This window comes from Bactrocera dorsalis, chromosome 1 (genome assembly GCF_023373825.1).
Source record: "Bactrocera dorsalis isolate Fly_Bdor chromosome 1, ASM2337382v1, whole genome shotgun sequence".
NCBI classification, from domain to species: Eukaryota; Metazoa; Arthropoda; class Insecta; order Diptera; family Tephritidae; genus Bactrocera; species Bactrocera dorsalis.
Window position 1 is genome coordinate 56,111,598 of NC_064303.1, and position 16,227 is coordinate 56,127,824.

The 16,227-nt window shown below is 37.1% G+C and overlaps 1 protein-coding gene and 1 long non-coding RNA gene across 4 annotated transcripts in view; one reads left to right on the forward strand and one right to left on the reverse strand.

Moving 5' to 3' along the window:
* The window catches only part of LOC125775757 (uncharacterized), a 164,747-nt gene extending 163,787 nt beyond the window's left edge, over window positions 1-960 (forward strand). Inside the window, exon 2 of the long non-coding RNA XR_007421365.1 lies at window positions 236-960. This is a non-coding gene — a long non-coding RNA (uncharacterized LOC125775757). The remainder of the gene's footprint in view (window positions 1-235) is intronic.
* LOC125780337 (ionotropic receptor 75a) overlaps window positions 1-16,227 on the reverse strand; it is a 1,012,909-nt gene that overhangs the window by 965,392 nt on the left and 31,290 nt on the right. The gene's annotated exons all lie outside the window — the stretch shown is intronic.

A 16,227-nucleotide genomic window follows, 5' to 3' on the forward strand; every position in this document is an offset into this window, starting at 1 on the left:
ATGTAAATACATTATGTATATATGTATGTATGTATATTAATATATATATATTTTTTTTTTATTGAAACGTAATAAATGAGGGGTTTACATTTCATTGAAATTGCAACTAGTGATAAATTTAAACTAACAAGCAATATTTTTCGCAATGTATGAAGCAAAACAATAAAAGCTGTAATAGCAAGCTTTCCTTTTTTAAACTAAATTTTATAACTAAATAAAGGGTGATTTTTTTGAGGTTAGGATTTTCATGCATTAGTATTTGACAGATCACGTGGGATTTCAGACATGGTGTCAAAGAGAAAGATGCTCAGTATGCTTTGACATTTCATCATGAATAGACTTACTAACGAGCAACGCTTGCAAATCATTGAATTTTATTACCAAAATCAGTGTTCGGTTTTTTTTTTTTTTTCGGACAAATTTTGTTCAGCGATGAGGCTCATTTTTGGTTGAATGGCTACGTAAATAAGCAAAATTGCCGCATTTGGGGTGAAGAGCAACCAGAAGCCGTTCAAGAACTGCCCATGCTGTGGTTTGTACGCTGGTGGAATCATTGGACCGTATTTTTTCAAAGATGCTGTTGGACGCAACGTTACGGTGAATGGCGATCGCTATCGTTCGATGCTAACAAACTTTTTGTTGCCAAAAATGGAAGAACTGAACTTGGTTGACATGTGGTTTCAACAAGATGGCGCTACATGCCACACAGCTCGCGATTCTATGGCCATTTTGAGGGAAAACTTCGGACAACAATTCATCTCAAGAAATGGACACGTAAGTTGGCCACCAAGATCATGCGATTTAACGCCTTTAGACTATTTTTTGTGGGGCTACGTCAAGTCTAAAGTCTACAGAAATAAGCCAGCAACTATTCCAGCTTTGGAAGACAACATTTCCGAAGAAATTCGGGCTATTCCGGCCGAAATGCTCGAAAAAGTTGCCCAAAATTGGACTTTCCGAATGGACCACCTAAGACGCAGCCGCGGTCAACATTTAAATGAAATTATCTTCAAAAAGTAAATGTCATGAACGAATCTAACGTTTCAAATAAAGAACCGATGAGATTTTGCAAATTTTATGCGTTTTTTTTTTTTTTTAAAAGTTATCAAGCTCTTAAAAAATCACCCTTTATAATGATATTTGTCATTTTCTTAGATTCGTAATAGATCATGAAACGTTGTTATTTTCAGTCTGCGCCTGCTATTTCTAGCCTCTCCTAGTTGTCGGGCTTCACTGTTTATATGATTTTGTAACCTTTCTGCATGTTTCGATGCTGTTTCGCGAATGACTTCCCGAACCATTTTTAAATGAAGATCACGGTGCAGATCCGAATTGCGTATGTACCACGGCGCATTTACCATTTTTCGCAGAACTTTGTTTTGGAATCTTTGAACCGCTTCGATGTATAACGGGGCAGCGCATCCCCATAATTGAATTCCATATGTCCAAATAGGTTTCAAAGTTTGGTTGTAGACTAGGAGTTTATTTGATGTTGTTAAGGGTGATTTCTTGCCGATTAACCAGTTTATTTTGTGGTATTTTAGTTTTAGTTCTGAAACTTTTTTTTGTATATGCTCCTTCCAATTCAACTTTGCATCCAACGTCATACCAAGATATTTCACCGAGGTGGAATACGGGATTACTTCGTTTCCAATATGTATGGGGATGTATATAGCACTTTTGTTAGTGAAGTTTACATGGATAGACTTCAACTCGTTTAAAGTAATGTACCATTTCTGTGTCCATTCTACGATTTGATTTAGTGAAGATTGCATTCTGTGCGATGACTCAACTACATTTTTGCCGGTCGTAATGATGCAAGTATTATCTGCAAATGTGGCGATTGCGCAGTTTGGCGGCGTAAGCATGTCGCTAGTAAACAAAATATATAAGATTGGTCCCAGGACACTTCCTTGGGGTACACCTGTTTTTATCGGCTGTAACGTAGTATATGCTTGACCCTGCTTGATTCTGAAGTAGCGGTTGCTCAGGTAAGAGTCAACTAGTTCGGTTAGATACTGAGGAAAGTGAAGTCTTAATTTATGAAGTAAGCCATGGTGCCATACTCTATCGAACGCCTGCGATACGTCAAGAAAAACAGCTGTGCAATTGTGCTTTTTTCCATCGCATCTTCAATTATGCTCGTTATTCGATGAACTTGATCGATTGTGGAATGTTGAGATCTAAATCCAAATTGATGAATGGGTATAAGTTCCTTTTCTTCAATTACGTTCTGAAGTCTTCTTATGATTACAGCTTCAAGTAGTTTGGATAAAACAGGCAACAGTGAAATTGGACGATATGACGAGGCTTCATGTGCGCTTTTGCCAGGTTTTTGTACCATAAAAAAAGAGAGTGTGCTTATGACCGCACGACTGAAGTAAAACTTCTTTCTCTCTATCTATATGTATATATATGAATGTGTGTGTGCAATATATACATGTATGCACATATACATATATTTATTTCCTACAAATATTTAAATTTATTTTATGTTTTCATTAGTAAATTAATACTTTTGCATAGATCTTATTTTTTGCATTGTTTTATTCGTTATTTTCATTATTGGGTACATCAGTAATTACTGTGGTTGATTGTAAAACCGAGACAATAGGCTTATGATACGAGAAATACGATACATATATTTTAGAATTAAAATTAGACAGAAATCTAGAAAAAACTGCATCGATTGTTGTTCCATGTCTTGTAGTTGGCTCATTACGGTCATTATTCATTTGTAATTCTAATTTATCTCGTAGAAAGTTTATCAAGAGTTGTCCATTGTCGGATGCGAAATTGATATTGAAATCTCCTGCTAAGATTAGTGGCAACGTATGATAGTTTTCTCCTAGTTCTTCAGAACCTACTCGGCCATAAATCATAAGTCTTCTGCATATAAACTTTATGATATTATTAACTGTGTTATTGGATTATGATGTTTGTTCCACCATTATGATGTTTGTTCCATCGTCCAAAACACGGAAAAAATTAGGAAAAATTATTTTAATATTATTTCTCTTTATTTTTATTTAAATAAAGTAATATTTCAAATAAATTATATTTATTTCCACTATTACAAAGTGAAGATGTGCAAAATGAACTTCATTTCTTCAAAGAAAATTGATGACCTTCATGAAATGTGCATATTCGCATTATTTCGTTATCATTTCCATATTTGTACCAATAGAATTTCTATGGCATATACATACATACATATGTATATCATTTCTTTGGCACATTTGCCTGTATGTTACGAAAACAAATGCGAGCCACATACATATGTACATACATTCATAATAACAAGTGTCGCACGCATCTTTCGCATCTTCGTTGTCACGGACAATCAATGGCCGAAACTCAAAGAGTCACGCTCGGAACACATATGTAGAGCGGGGCAGGCTGCAAGTGACATCTGTCAAATATTAAAATACACACGTTCTTATAGACACAGTTATGTAGTTGTGCAGCTGCTTAAATAACTGTGTCCTTAAGAATGTGTGTATTTCAATATCAGATTCAGATGGCGCTTGCAGTCTGTCGCGTTCTATGTGTTCAGCACATCAATCTGTCGAAGCATTGACGCGACGAGACGCGAAAGAAACTAACAAACGATCGCCGATTGTTACCGCTTCCCTTGCCGCTGTAACAGCTTCGCCTTCCAACGTGCGTAAATATGTATTTTTATGTATGAACTTGCATAAGGAGCATGCATGCATGTGTTTATGTCTTCATATTCATATTCATGCATACATATATTTATGTCTCTTCATATTCTTGCGTATGTGAGACAGAGAACATAATGTATTTTGTACACATTTTCGGTGTCAAAATGAAACTAAATATAAACTAGGTAAACGAAATTCTTCGTTGGGAGTCTCTTCATATTCTCTTCTTCGGCATATATGCCTTGTCATCATATGCCGTAAATACATATATTTCTGTCTCTTCATATTCTCGGTTAGAATATGTGAGAAAATTGTAAACAATGTTAAAATTGCGAGGCGAATTCCGACCTTACATACAATGTTAACAAATTTTATGTTCTCTGTCTATACTTTTAAGTTCTCTGGTTCTTGCAAATTTGTTTACATGCACACATGATGATTCTATGTGTATGTATGTACGTGAATATGCGCGACCGCTTGGTCTTTTAATATGTACATATGTTAAATGAAATGTCGTAAATTTGGCAACGCGGTGAGCCTTCTCTATATTATACGTTCTCTGCGTTCGCCTCGCCTGATCACACTTTTCGTTGCGCGTTCGTCAGCTTACTCCCCAAGCCAATTACCGTTCGCCTCGCCTGATCACACTTTTCGTTACAAATTCGCCTGATCACACATTCGCCTGATCACACTTTTCGTCACGCGTTCGTCAGTTTACTCCCCAAGCCAAGCGCGCCTAAAGAAGTTTTACTTCAATAATTTCAGATACTTTCCATGACAGTGGGACGTATCTGAGATTTAAGCAAGCGTTTATTATCACCGTAAGCTTTGCTATTGCTTTTCGCGTTAGGTTTTTTAGTATATCAGCAGTAACCAAGTCGAAGCCGGGAGCCTTTTTTGGTTTAAATCTACTTTTAATAATATTTTCAACTTCTTTATTTGTTGTTGGTTGGATTTCACCCACGTATTGCGATTCTTCCAGCTGTGGTAGAGTACCATTGAACGCAAAAGGACTAAATGTTTTAGTTAGCTTCTCTGAGAAAACTTTCGCTATTTCTTCGTCGCTTCTGGCCCAGGATCCGTTTGGCTTTCTGACGGGTGCATTCGACAATATTGGTTTCCTATCATTTTTTATAGCTTTCCAAAGGGAATAATCCGTATGTTTGTTTGGCGTTAATTTTTCAATATAATTATAAATATTTTGATTTGTAAATAACTTTATTTTGGTGCTGAGAATCTTAGTTAAATTGTTTAGTTCTGTTTTATACTGAGGAAATCGCGTGGTTTGCCATTTTTTACGTAGTTTTCTCTTTTTCTTTATGATTTCCAAAATATCGGAAGGATATTTAGTATAAAAGTTTTTTTGTTTAGGAACAGGAGTACTTTTCAAAGCCGATTCTTGAATAGTTTTCTTAAACGTATGAACTTCATCTTCTAATATATCTTTAGTGGTTATATTTACTTTACAATCAATATTTTTGTCGAGCATATGTAACTTTGAAATACTCCCAGTCCGTATGTCTATTAGAGAGATAAGGCGGTATGTCGATTTCTTGTAGATGGCCATTTAAGATTATATATACTGGCGAGTGGTCCGAATTTAAGTCCAAGCCATTTTCCATGGTAATGAATTTCTTAGATATTTGTCGAGTGATGAAAAAGTCGATCAGGTCAGGTAGTTTTCGTGTGTCGGAAGGCCAGTAAGTCGGCTTGCCAGTAGACATTAAGTCGCATCCAGTAGCCATAGCAGCTTTAAATAGCTCTCTTCCCTTCGGTGTCGTAATTCTTGAACCCCATTGGGAGTGCTTTGCATTAAAGTCACCACCCATGATGAATTTTCCATGGTGTTTTAGTATAAGTTCCTTGTACAAGTCCATTTTGATATTGTGTCTAGGTGGGCTATATATCGCGGTAATACTTATTCTTCCGAAACTAGATTCGACCGATATGGTCGTGGTTTGGAATTCTGGGACACTTATATTAATTTCTTCGTAGTGGGGAATATTGTCTCTGACAATTATGGCACTCCCCCCTCTCGCATTGTTATTTGGGTGGTTTGAGCAATATGTCTTGTAGTTTTTGAATTTAACGAATGTTTCATTAGTAAAATGGGTTTCTGATATAAGACAAATATCAATTTTTTCTATAATGGAGTAATGCCAATACTATATTAATATATAAATAGATATTTATTTTTAATTGCATTTCGACTTTGCTGATAAGTAAGCATATTCAATGATATTTGAACATATTGCCGAGGGAAAGAAATGATTATTTAAAACTAACCGACCCCGCAGCCGTGGTCCTGCGTGAAATTATGTAGTTTGAAATGAAAAAAAAGTTAAATTTATCATTTCATTTTTTTTTCAATGTAACGCAGCTTTATAAAAAACATTTTTCGGTTTCTGCTCCGGTGTACAGAAAAGATGGTTCTCCAAATCGTGAGCACGCTACGGCCATGTGAAAAACATAGCATTTCCAAAATTATCCCTCACACTATGCTACTATCTTTAGGTCCTGTTGACTGTCATCTCAAATCAATTTTCACTGGAAACGGAAAACGTTTGAACTGAAATGGCAAATAGTTAGAACTCAAAGGAATTCGTAGGATCAAGCATTCTGTCCCTTTCCAATCGATAGGTGCGTCACAATCAGTAGGGTTCCATTACACAGTTTCGGCGCATGAAGATTGAGAAACATAGTAACGACAGATCCTACTTTGAGACGCAAATGATGCGGTGGCATACCAAGCCTGTCCAAAGAATTTAGGAATACCACTGGATAATTCACGGCGTCGTCTTCTAAGTCAAGGCGATCGATCGATTTGTATGTAGTTATGATAATTTGGCCAATGTCCGCACATTTGTGATGAGTTCATCCTTCGTGAATTGATAAAGGGAAGATGGAATTGATATCGAACCACCGGGAGTATCAACCGAAATTGAACCATTTCCAATTTTTAGCGGAGACGATGTAAAATGTCTTTGACAATGTCGAGGTTCATATCGAAAAGTATGCGAACTTCATTTTCATTCTAGTGATTAGCGTGTTCCAGCATTTGTAATTGCTGGCTTACCTCTCCAAAACTTGCACACATCGAACCATTCACAGTAAGCAATGACTCAAATAAAGGTGAACCGCGTACATTAATCAATAGCAACCGAAGCTAGAAACAATTGTCGTTTTTGGGTGGATTGTGTAAATTCGTCCTTATGCATTAGTTGATAACACACCTGGATGCCCATTTACTGGTTGGCCTTACTTTCTGCGCAGCTATTTCTTCGACGATGCATTCCAGGTATAATATCAAGGTATTTCCGAATAGAGCAATGTTCTCACAAACGCATCACTGACGAAAGTTGAGAAAAAACTCGTCAATGTTAATTTTGTTGCTGGCGATGTTTCCACTGGCTATACTGTATTCTCTGGGTTGAAATGCACTCTTTGGTCATTTTCCAAATTAACTGCGAGACGCACAACAGTCGGAAAACGTTCATGAATTGCAAAAGTAAATATCTAACAGAGCGCTTTATTGCAGTTCACGTACCGACCGTATCGTTCAAGACCAATAATTGCCATGCTGCTTCCTTTGGCGACGTACTTACAAACGTATTTTATCGATTACACCAAACTGCAATACTCAACATTGACATGACTTTTGAATGTAAATTAGACAACATTGGCGAATATGGTACGATTCATGTGTTGTCAACTTCGATATTCACTCTTCTAAATTGAATGCTGAATGTTCTGCCACGCCGATAGAGTGGATATCCATCATCTATAGTTTGTGTTTACAAACCGAAGTGGGGTTGTGGTGTCCGCAAGGTTCATGAACTTTATTGGTTATCATCACTTCGTATAATACTGGATCTTTCTTTGCCCCAGGAATTGCCGCATTATTGAATGCTTTCATCAATTTGATCTGGTGTTACCACCTTCCACCATTTAAAGAAAAATCTGTGCGTGCGGCAAACCTCTCTTTTGCCACTCAATAGAGTACATCTAGCATCTAAGAGCACCATATATGCGTTGCTTCAAGATAATGTCTATCGAAGCTGTTGCTTGAAAAGTCTTGCTGTGACATCGTGACGATCGCTTGCTGATTGACCGCGATCCATAATACCGCACGTATGTCATCGCATCCTGGGAGTACTCGGTCATGTGCCTTGGGCTGCTAATGTATGTTGATGCCAAAAAGAACGCCAACCGATATTAGCGCGACCTCTTCATGGCATCGTGACAAATTTCAATCTGTAATTGATCACTTTGTGTGAAAAACAGATAACATTTTCACTGAATAATTTTCAAAAATTTTTGAAGCAAACGACAAATTTGAAGGATTTAAATAATTGAACAAAACAAAAAAATTGAATAAAAAAATTTGTATGGAAAAAATTAACTTTGGAATTGTTCAATTTTCCGACTTTTCTTCCTGAAAGACATACAGGTTTTTAATTTCTAAACCTTTCCCGATTCACACAGAACATTCTCTTAAAATTTCATTAATATTGGTTCAGCCGTTCTCTTAGCGTTACTAACGAGCAAACATTCATTCATTTGTATGAGAAAAAGAAAAGGGCTGTTTTTAGGAGTTTTCCATCCTTTTCTTCATCTTGGCTTTTGGGTACAGCTCTGCACCTTCTGCTGTCATGCCTACATTGTCAGCTGCTTTAATTTCCACGTCTTCATTTGGCTCTTCGTCAGGTAGATCAGAGTCGAATGTTGAATTAGCAATTGATATAAAATCTTGAATATAAAATCTTCCTTCACATATGATTCAGCATTATCTTCCAAAACGTGGTCGATATCTTCAGCTTCGTTCTCATCTTCAACAATTTAATCTGGACTTCACCAAAATATGAGCCTGCCGGAAGAGATACCAATTCAGTTTGTTTTTCCTCTGTTATGGAAAGTTTATGAAGCTCTTCAAGTGATTTTTCTTCAACTTCATTTTTTTTGTTCTTTGTCTTCCTCTTTTACTCCTTGTCCTTCTTCCTCAGCAGAAGACAGACATATAGTGTGCAAGACAGATAAAAGATTGGAACTTTTGTACATTTTAAATCCAAGTCAAAACGGTACAAAATTTCTGATTCTTCTTCGGTGGGGTGCAATAAAGCCATACGCAATAAAGCCATAAGGCAATAAAGCCATCTTTTTTGGCAAGCCATATGGCTTTATTTCCAATGGGAAAGAGAAATAAAGCCATACAAAAAATTTTACAAATGAGAAATAAAGCCATATCTTGTAATAGGCGAATTTACAAATTCTTTTCGCGTAAAACTCCTTTTTGCGTGGGCGGCCTTCGGCCGCGCTTCAAAAAAAATAACTCTAGTCGGTCCAACACTGGGGTGTATCAAATTCTTTTCGCGTAGAACTACTTTTTGCGTGAGCGGTCTTCGGCCGCGCTTCAAAAAAAATAACTCTAGTCGGTCCAACACTGGGGTGTATCAAATTCTTTTCGCGTAGAACTCCGGGCGCCGCGCCCCGCTGGCCTCATCTTCGCGCTAATGCAGATATATTTATTTCCTGTATACTTAGATGCGCGTTAATTGCCTAATATTAATTATTAGGAGTTGTTTGTATCCACATTGCGGAACAATACTGAAAGTGGCGTCCATCAAATAGGGCTGGTAATTTTTGTCTCACCAGCAACGCTAAACATTAACTGAAACCCCTAAGCTAAGAAAGAAACAAATTTGAAAGTGAAATAAAGCCATATGGCTTAATTTCCAATTGCAATTACCAAAATAATATGGCTTTATTACCAATATGCCTTTATTGCGTATGGCCTTATTGCACCCAACCTCTTCTTCTATGATAAAATATTCTAACAGCACATCATGCTGAAGAGAACTGCAAGTTATTTCGGGTTATCCTTCTTGAGTTTGAGATTTTGGAAATACTCCGCCGTTATTTCAAAACACAAATTTTAAAATTCAAGAAAAATTTTTGAAAAGTAATTTGTGTGAAAATTGTGCATTTGAAGAAACGCAATTTTCAAAAGTTTGATATCATCACTTATTATAGTGATTTTGTGGACATCATCCATTACTTTTCTGAGGAGTTGAATTTTCCTCTTGAATATGAAGATTCCAAGACTCAAATCAAATGTATCTGATTTGTATTTATTTTACATGTCAGACTTTGTTGAAAAAGTGCTAGACGTGTGCAACACCGTTTCGGATAAATGCGCTTGGATTTTGTTCCTGTTTATACCCATGATTTTTTCCGGAACACTTTTCGTATTTATGTAACTGCTGGTATTCTCCAAAGAAATCGTTAGAGGTATATTGATTTGGTCGACTGGTTCTTGCATAGCAGTTAGATCACTGCGTTTAGTCTCTGCTAAAACGGCTTATGTGATCGGTTTAATGAGGGAATATACACCCGTCTTACAATTATTATTTTAATATTGTTTTCAAGTGTACAATTTAATACATGTGTGTACGTGTGTCTTTAATGTTATCTGATCTGTAACTTTATGACTTGTGTCCCCATGCATTTTTATTATTACACTGTGGAACATTTTTGGGATTATTGTCTGGGGGTGAGAAATTCCAAGTCAGGGTGATGGTACTAGATCAGTATAGTAAAATCCTTAAAGGGTTTGGCGTTCGTATGTGTCAGTTTTTTATGACCTTTTATATTTTTTCTTTATCTTGATGTTTTTTCGCTTAGTTGTAACATTTTGGCAAAAACGTAGTTTAACATATCTCGTGAACCACTTGTCCGATTTTGATGAAACAAATTTAGAAAAATTAAGAATTACAACTTCTATTTGTTTTTATTTGTTTTTATTCAAAAAGTGTCATTTATCGCCTTTTTTTATAAATTTTCCCCAATAACTTCAGACTTCTGGCCATAAACTACTAAAAGAATAAAGTAAATCTATATATATAAAAATGAAATGGTGTATAGTTGTAACGCTAAAACTCGAAAACGGCTGAACCAAATGAAATACTTCCTTTGGGGGATTTGTTTGTTATTACCACGCGCAGGTCATGTCTTAAAATCAGAATAAAATATTAAGGGGGCGTGGCACCTCCTATACAAATTGAATTTTTCAAGTCGAATATCTTCAAAAGTGTTTAAGGTAGGAACATGAAAATTGGTACAGAGCTGCAGGATAACAACACCACTCTCACCTATAAAACCGGTGGCTATCGAATAAGGGGGCGTGGTATGGTACCTCCCATACAAACTAAATTTTTTAAGCAGAATATCTGTGAAGGGAAGAAGGGTTCAAGGTAGGGACCTGAAAATTGGTATAGACCTATATGGTATCAAAAGCCTTCTTACACATAAAAGAAGGGATAATCGGAAAAGGGGGCGTGGCACCTCCCATACAAACTGAACTTTTCAAGGTGAATATCTTCAAAAGTGTTTAAGGTAGGAACATGAAAAATGGTATAGAGCTATTGGAAACAACACCATTCTCACCCATAAAGCGTGGCGTTATCAAAAAAGGGGACGTGGTACCTCCCTTACAATCTTTAATTATTTTGGTTGTTAACCCACCATATATTTATCTCATTTTCCACCTAGCACGACATTTTCGTTGTTCTTGCTGCAGCGGTTATATGGTAATTTTGGTTGTGTTACGTGCTATTTTTGGTTTATGGAAATGGCAGTTTTATGAAACAAACACAAATTAAATTAAACGTCAATTTTACTTTGCAATCGAACACGCAAAATTTAGAGGGCAATAAAAATGCGCCTTGCTTTACTGATATATTGATATATTTTGTTTTAAAAAGTGAGTTATTTAGTGAAAGTGATTTAGCGTGTTGGCGAATACCGATTTATGTACATTGGAATTTATCATTCAATTGATCTGCTTCCTTAGTTTAATTCATTCATTTTTGGAATTTTCAAAGGTAAGTTATTGGTCCGTAAAATGAATGATCATTTCCAATTAGATATTTGTTACGATGTCAAGAATCAGTACGTATGGTAACACTTCTCGGAGTTCCCAGGCTGCAAGGAGAACACGAAATAGCATAGCACGTCAAAGGGAAAGTGTTATTGAGAGGGTATCACCACGAAATAAACTGCTGGAGAGTAGCACGCACCAGTTAGAAGATGTCAACCAAACATACAATCAGCAAGAACGATTGAGAAGAAGGGAAGTTCACAATCAGCAACAACGATCGAGAAGAAAGGAAGTTCGTGCTCGCCAAAGTGATGAAGTAAGATCACAGCATGCGATTATTCGACGACAACAGCGGCAACATCTTTCTTTTGTGAACTTTAAACGGGCAGGTTTTCGATATGATCCAAACATTCAATATAGCGCATCTGTTCAAATCGGTCAGATGTCAGTAGTTTGTCAATATTGCAATGCAGTCAAATTTAAAAATGAACCGTTGCCAGAATTGCTTCCACCACCACAGCCATTGTTCCAGCTGCTTTACGGTGAATCTCCTCACTCGAGCCATTTCTTAAAGCAAATTGTAAATGAACAAAACTACAATCCAACGTTTAAGGTATTTTTGCCAAACAATATTCGACAGAAACTACAGAGCTTTCCTCCAATTATACACGTTCATGGGCAAATGTTTCATCTCGCTGGATCGCTGTTGCCGCATCCAGATCAAGAACACAAATATCTCCAAATTTACTTTCTGGGAGATTCACATGATGAAGTAAATCGGCGTTGTGCTATCTTCAATACAATGAAAAGAGAAATAATCGAACAATTGCAGCAAATGTTACACGAACACAATGGCCTCATTAAACTGTTTACGATTTCGTTGGAACGTATGCCAACAGATGATCATAGTATAATCATACAAGCGGACAAAAGACCAACAGGGTCACATGAAAGACAATAAAGGGTGATTTTTTAAGAGCTTGATAACTTTTAAAAAAAAAAAAACGCATAAAATTTGCAAAATCTCATCGGTTCTTTATTTGAAACGTTAGATTGGTTCATGACATTTACTTTTTGAAGATAATTTCATTTAAATGTTGACCGCGGCTGCGTCTTAGGTGGTCCATTCGGAAAGTCCAATTTTGGGCAACTTTTTCGAGCATTTCGGCCGGAATAGCCCGAATTTCTTCGGAAATGTTGTCTTCCAAAGCTGGAATAGTTGCTGGCTTATTTCTGTAGACTTTAGACTTGACGTAGCCCCACAAAAAATAGTCTAAAGGCGTTAAATCGCATGATCTTGGTGGCCAACTTACGGGTCCATTTCTTGAGATGAATTGTTGTCCGAAGTTTTCCCTCAAAATGGCCATAGAATCGCGAGCTGTGTGGCATGTAGCGCCATCTTGTTGAAACCACATGTCAACCAAGTTCAGTTCTTCCATTTTTGGCAACAAAAAGTTTGTTAGCATCGAACGATAGCGATCGCCATTCACCGTAACGTTGCGTCCAACAGCATCTTTGAAAAAATACGGTCCAATGATTCCACCAGCGTACAAACCACACCAAACAGTGCATTTTTCGGGATGCATGGGCAGTTCTTGAACGGCTTCTGGTTGCTCTTCACCCCAAATGCGGCAATTTTGCTTATTTACGTAGCCATTCAACCAGAAATGAGCCTCATCGCTGAACAAAATTTGTCGATAAAACACATTTCGAACCGAACACTGATTTTGGTAATAAAATTCAATGATTTGCAAGCGTTGCTCGTTAGTAAGTCTATTCATGATGAAATGTCAAAGCATACTGAGCATCTTTCTCTTTGACACCATGTCTGAAATCCCACGTGATCTGTCAAATACTAATGCATGAAAATCCTAACCTCAAAAAAATCACCCGTTATAATGCACCTACAGTTAGCGAAATATCAATTGCTGTTGTTGGAGAAAATTTGCAGTCGCGTGATATTGTTATCAAACGTAGTGGACAAAATGCTGCCCAACTTTGCAAAGGAACTACCGCCTACCTTCACAATCGCTAAATAAAAATAATTTATTTAAACTTTACAATAATTTAGTTTAAGGTTTATTTAACACAAGTATTAGATACAAAGTTATTTGGGAAATTCAAATTCAAATGTCCGGAGCGGGGTGGATGTATGTAGTTCCCAAACCGAGTGATATGGACGTTGCAGCGCGGAGGGTCAGTCGATGACGAATATTGAAAGCGCGAATCTTTGTATTGTAATATTGACGTGCGATGAGCGTCTTGTGTAGATCGAATGGTTTAGAACGAAAGTTTTGAGGGTCGAATTGTTGACGTGCGAATCGATGAAGAAAAAGCGTATGTTGATTTGCGGACTGTATGTAACGAAGTGAAGCTTTTTCCTTGTCCATCCTTTTTGCGGAGTGGATTGGTTTACTGATGTGGTGAGTTGTATTTTAGTGTCATCTGCTGTGGTGAACTGAGCTGATTTATTAAGGTGGGCCAGTTTTTCCGGGTAGAGTGGGCGGATGCTTAACTCATTTAAACACGTAGAAATCAAAACGCACTAAAACGGATAAGTGAGACACATCGGTCTTACGACGCAATGCAATATCCCCTCATGTTCTGCCGTAGAGAAGACGGATATCACTTAGGATATAAAATGATAAATCCGGTGAATGGTTAGTAAAAAAAAATTTTTGTTTGCTACCTATAGTAATTTAAGCTTTTAGGTGTCGAGACAAATAAAAAAGTCAGTTCAATGAAGTTTTACGCATATCGAATGATGATTCGCCAAAACTATGACAACCATTTACTGAGATATGGACGGTTATTTCAACAGTATGCAGTTGACATGTATGTTAAAGTTGAGACAGAACGACTTAATTACATGCAATACAATCAGTCGAAGTTGCGATCTGAAGAGTATATTCACTTAACCTTCCTATACTCGCGCACGGTGTCACAGACCGATAGTTTGTACCCCTACAACATATTTTGTTTAACAAGAAACACATAAACTATTGCTGTTATTTTAAAGTTTAGGATGTGATGAAACAAAACAGTATAATTAAAAGTGATTTTATTAATTATTTTACCAACTTATAGTTTTTATAGTTTTTATCTGCATAAAAATAATTACGAAAATGTATTTCGTCGGTCTCACAGACCAACACGCGAGTATAGGAAGGTCAAGAGATGCAATGAATGGTGATGCGGATATTACAGATATTGGTCGACTCTATATTTTGCCATCGACATACATTGGCAGTCCTAGACACATGCATGAGTACTCCAAGGATGCGATGACTTACGTGCGCAATTATGGACGGCCGGATTTGTTTGTTACATTAACTTGCAATCCAAAATGGCCAGACATTACGAATCTATTGCATCCCGGTCAATCACCAAGCGATCGCCACGATGTTACATCACGCGTGTTTAAACAAAAACTCAGATGTTTGATGGACTTTATTACGAAACAACGTGTATATGGCACTGTTCGATGCTGAATGTACTCATTGGAGTGGCAGAAGAGAGGTTTGCCCCACGCACACATTCTTCTTTGGATGGTGGAGAAAATTACACCTGACCAAATTGATGCCATCATTTCCGCCGAAATTCCTGATGTTGAAATAGATCCAGAGTTGCACGAAGTGGTGATGGCCAATATGGTTCATGGGCCATGCGGAGAACACGATCCATCTTCGGTTTGTATGTCGGACAGTAAATGCGAAAAACGCTGTCCCCGTGCTTTTATTTCGGAAACTCAAACTGGAAACGACGGATACCTTCTCTATCGACGTCGCTCACCCGCTGACAATGGCAGAACATTCATCACTCAATTGAAAGGAAAGAATTTCGTGGTTGATAACACATGGATCGTTCCATATTCGCCAATTTTGTATAAGGCATTCAAAACACATATAAATGTTGAGTATTGCAGTTCAATAAAATTAATTAAGTATGTTTACAAATATGTCACCAAAGGAAGCGATATGGCGGCTATTGGCGTTGAACGAGATGAAATTAGCAAATTTCAAATGGGCAGATATGTGAACTGCAATGAAGCAATCTGGAGAATATTTTCATTTGCAATTCATGAACGCCATCCTACTGTTGTGCATCTGTCAGCTCATTTGGAGAATGGCCAGCGAGTTTATTTCAACGCAGAGAACATAGTACAGCGAACGGAAATACCACCAGCAACCACTTTAACAAGTTTCTTTGCAACTTGCGCCAGTGATCCGTTCGCGAGAACATTGCTTTACTCGGAGATGCCTCGGTATTATACATGGAATGCATCGTCTTTCCCCCGGCGCAACATAACCCTGGCGGTTCATTTTTAAATTTGACTGCATTGCAATATTGACAAACTACTGACATCTGACCGATTTGAACAGATGCGATATATTGAATGTTTGGATCATATCGAAAACCTGCCCGTTCAGTGTTTACAAAAGAAAGATTTCTAAAAATTTTGTTAAAGTATACACAATGAAATTAGGAAAAATCGTTCATATTCTATTAAAACCAATACCGGTGTAATTTTTGAAATGAAAAAAAAATCTATTTTGGGCAGAACGAAGTTTGCCGGGTCCGCTAGTATTTTTATAATTTTTTATTTTTATTTTATTTATTTATTTTAATAAATATTCTTCTTCTTTACTGGCGTAGATACCGCTTACGTGATTATAGCCGAGTCAA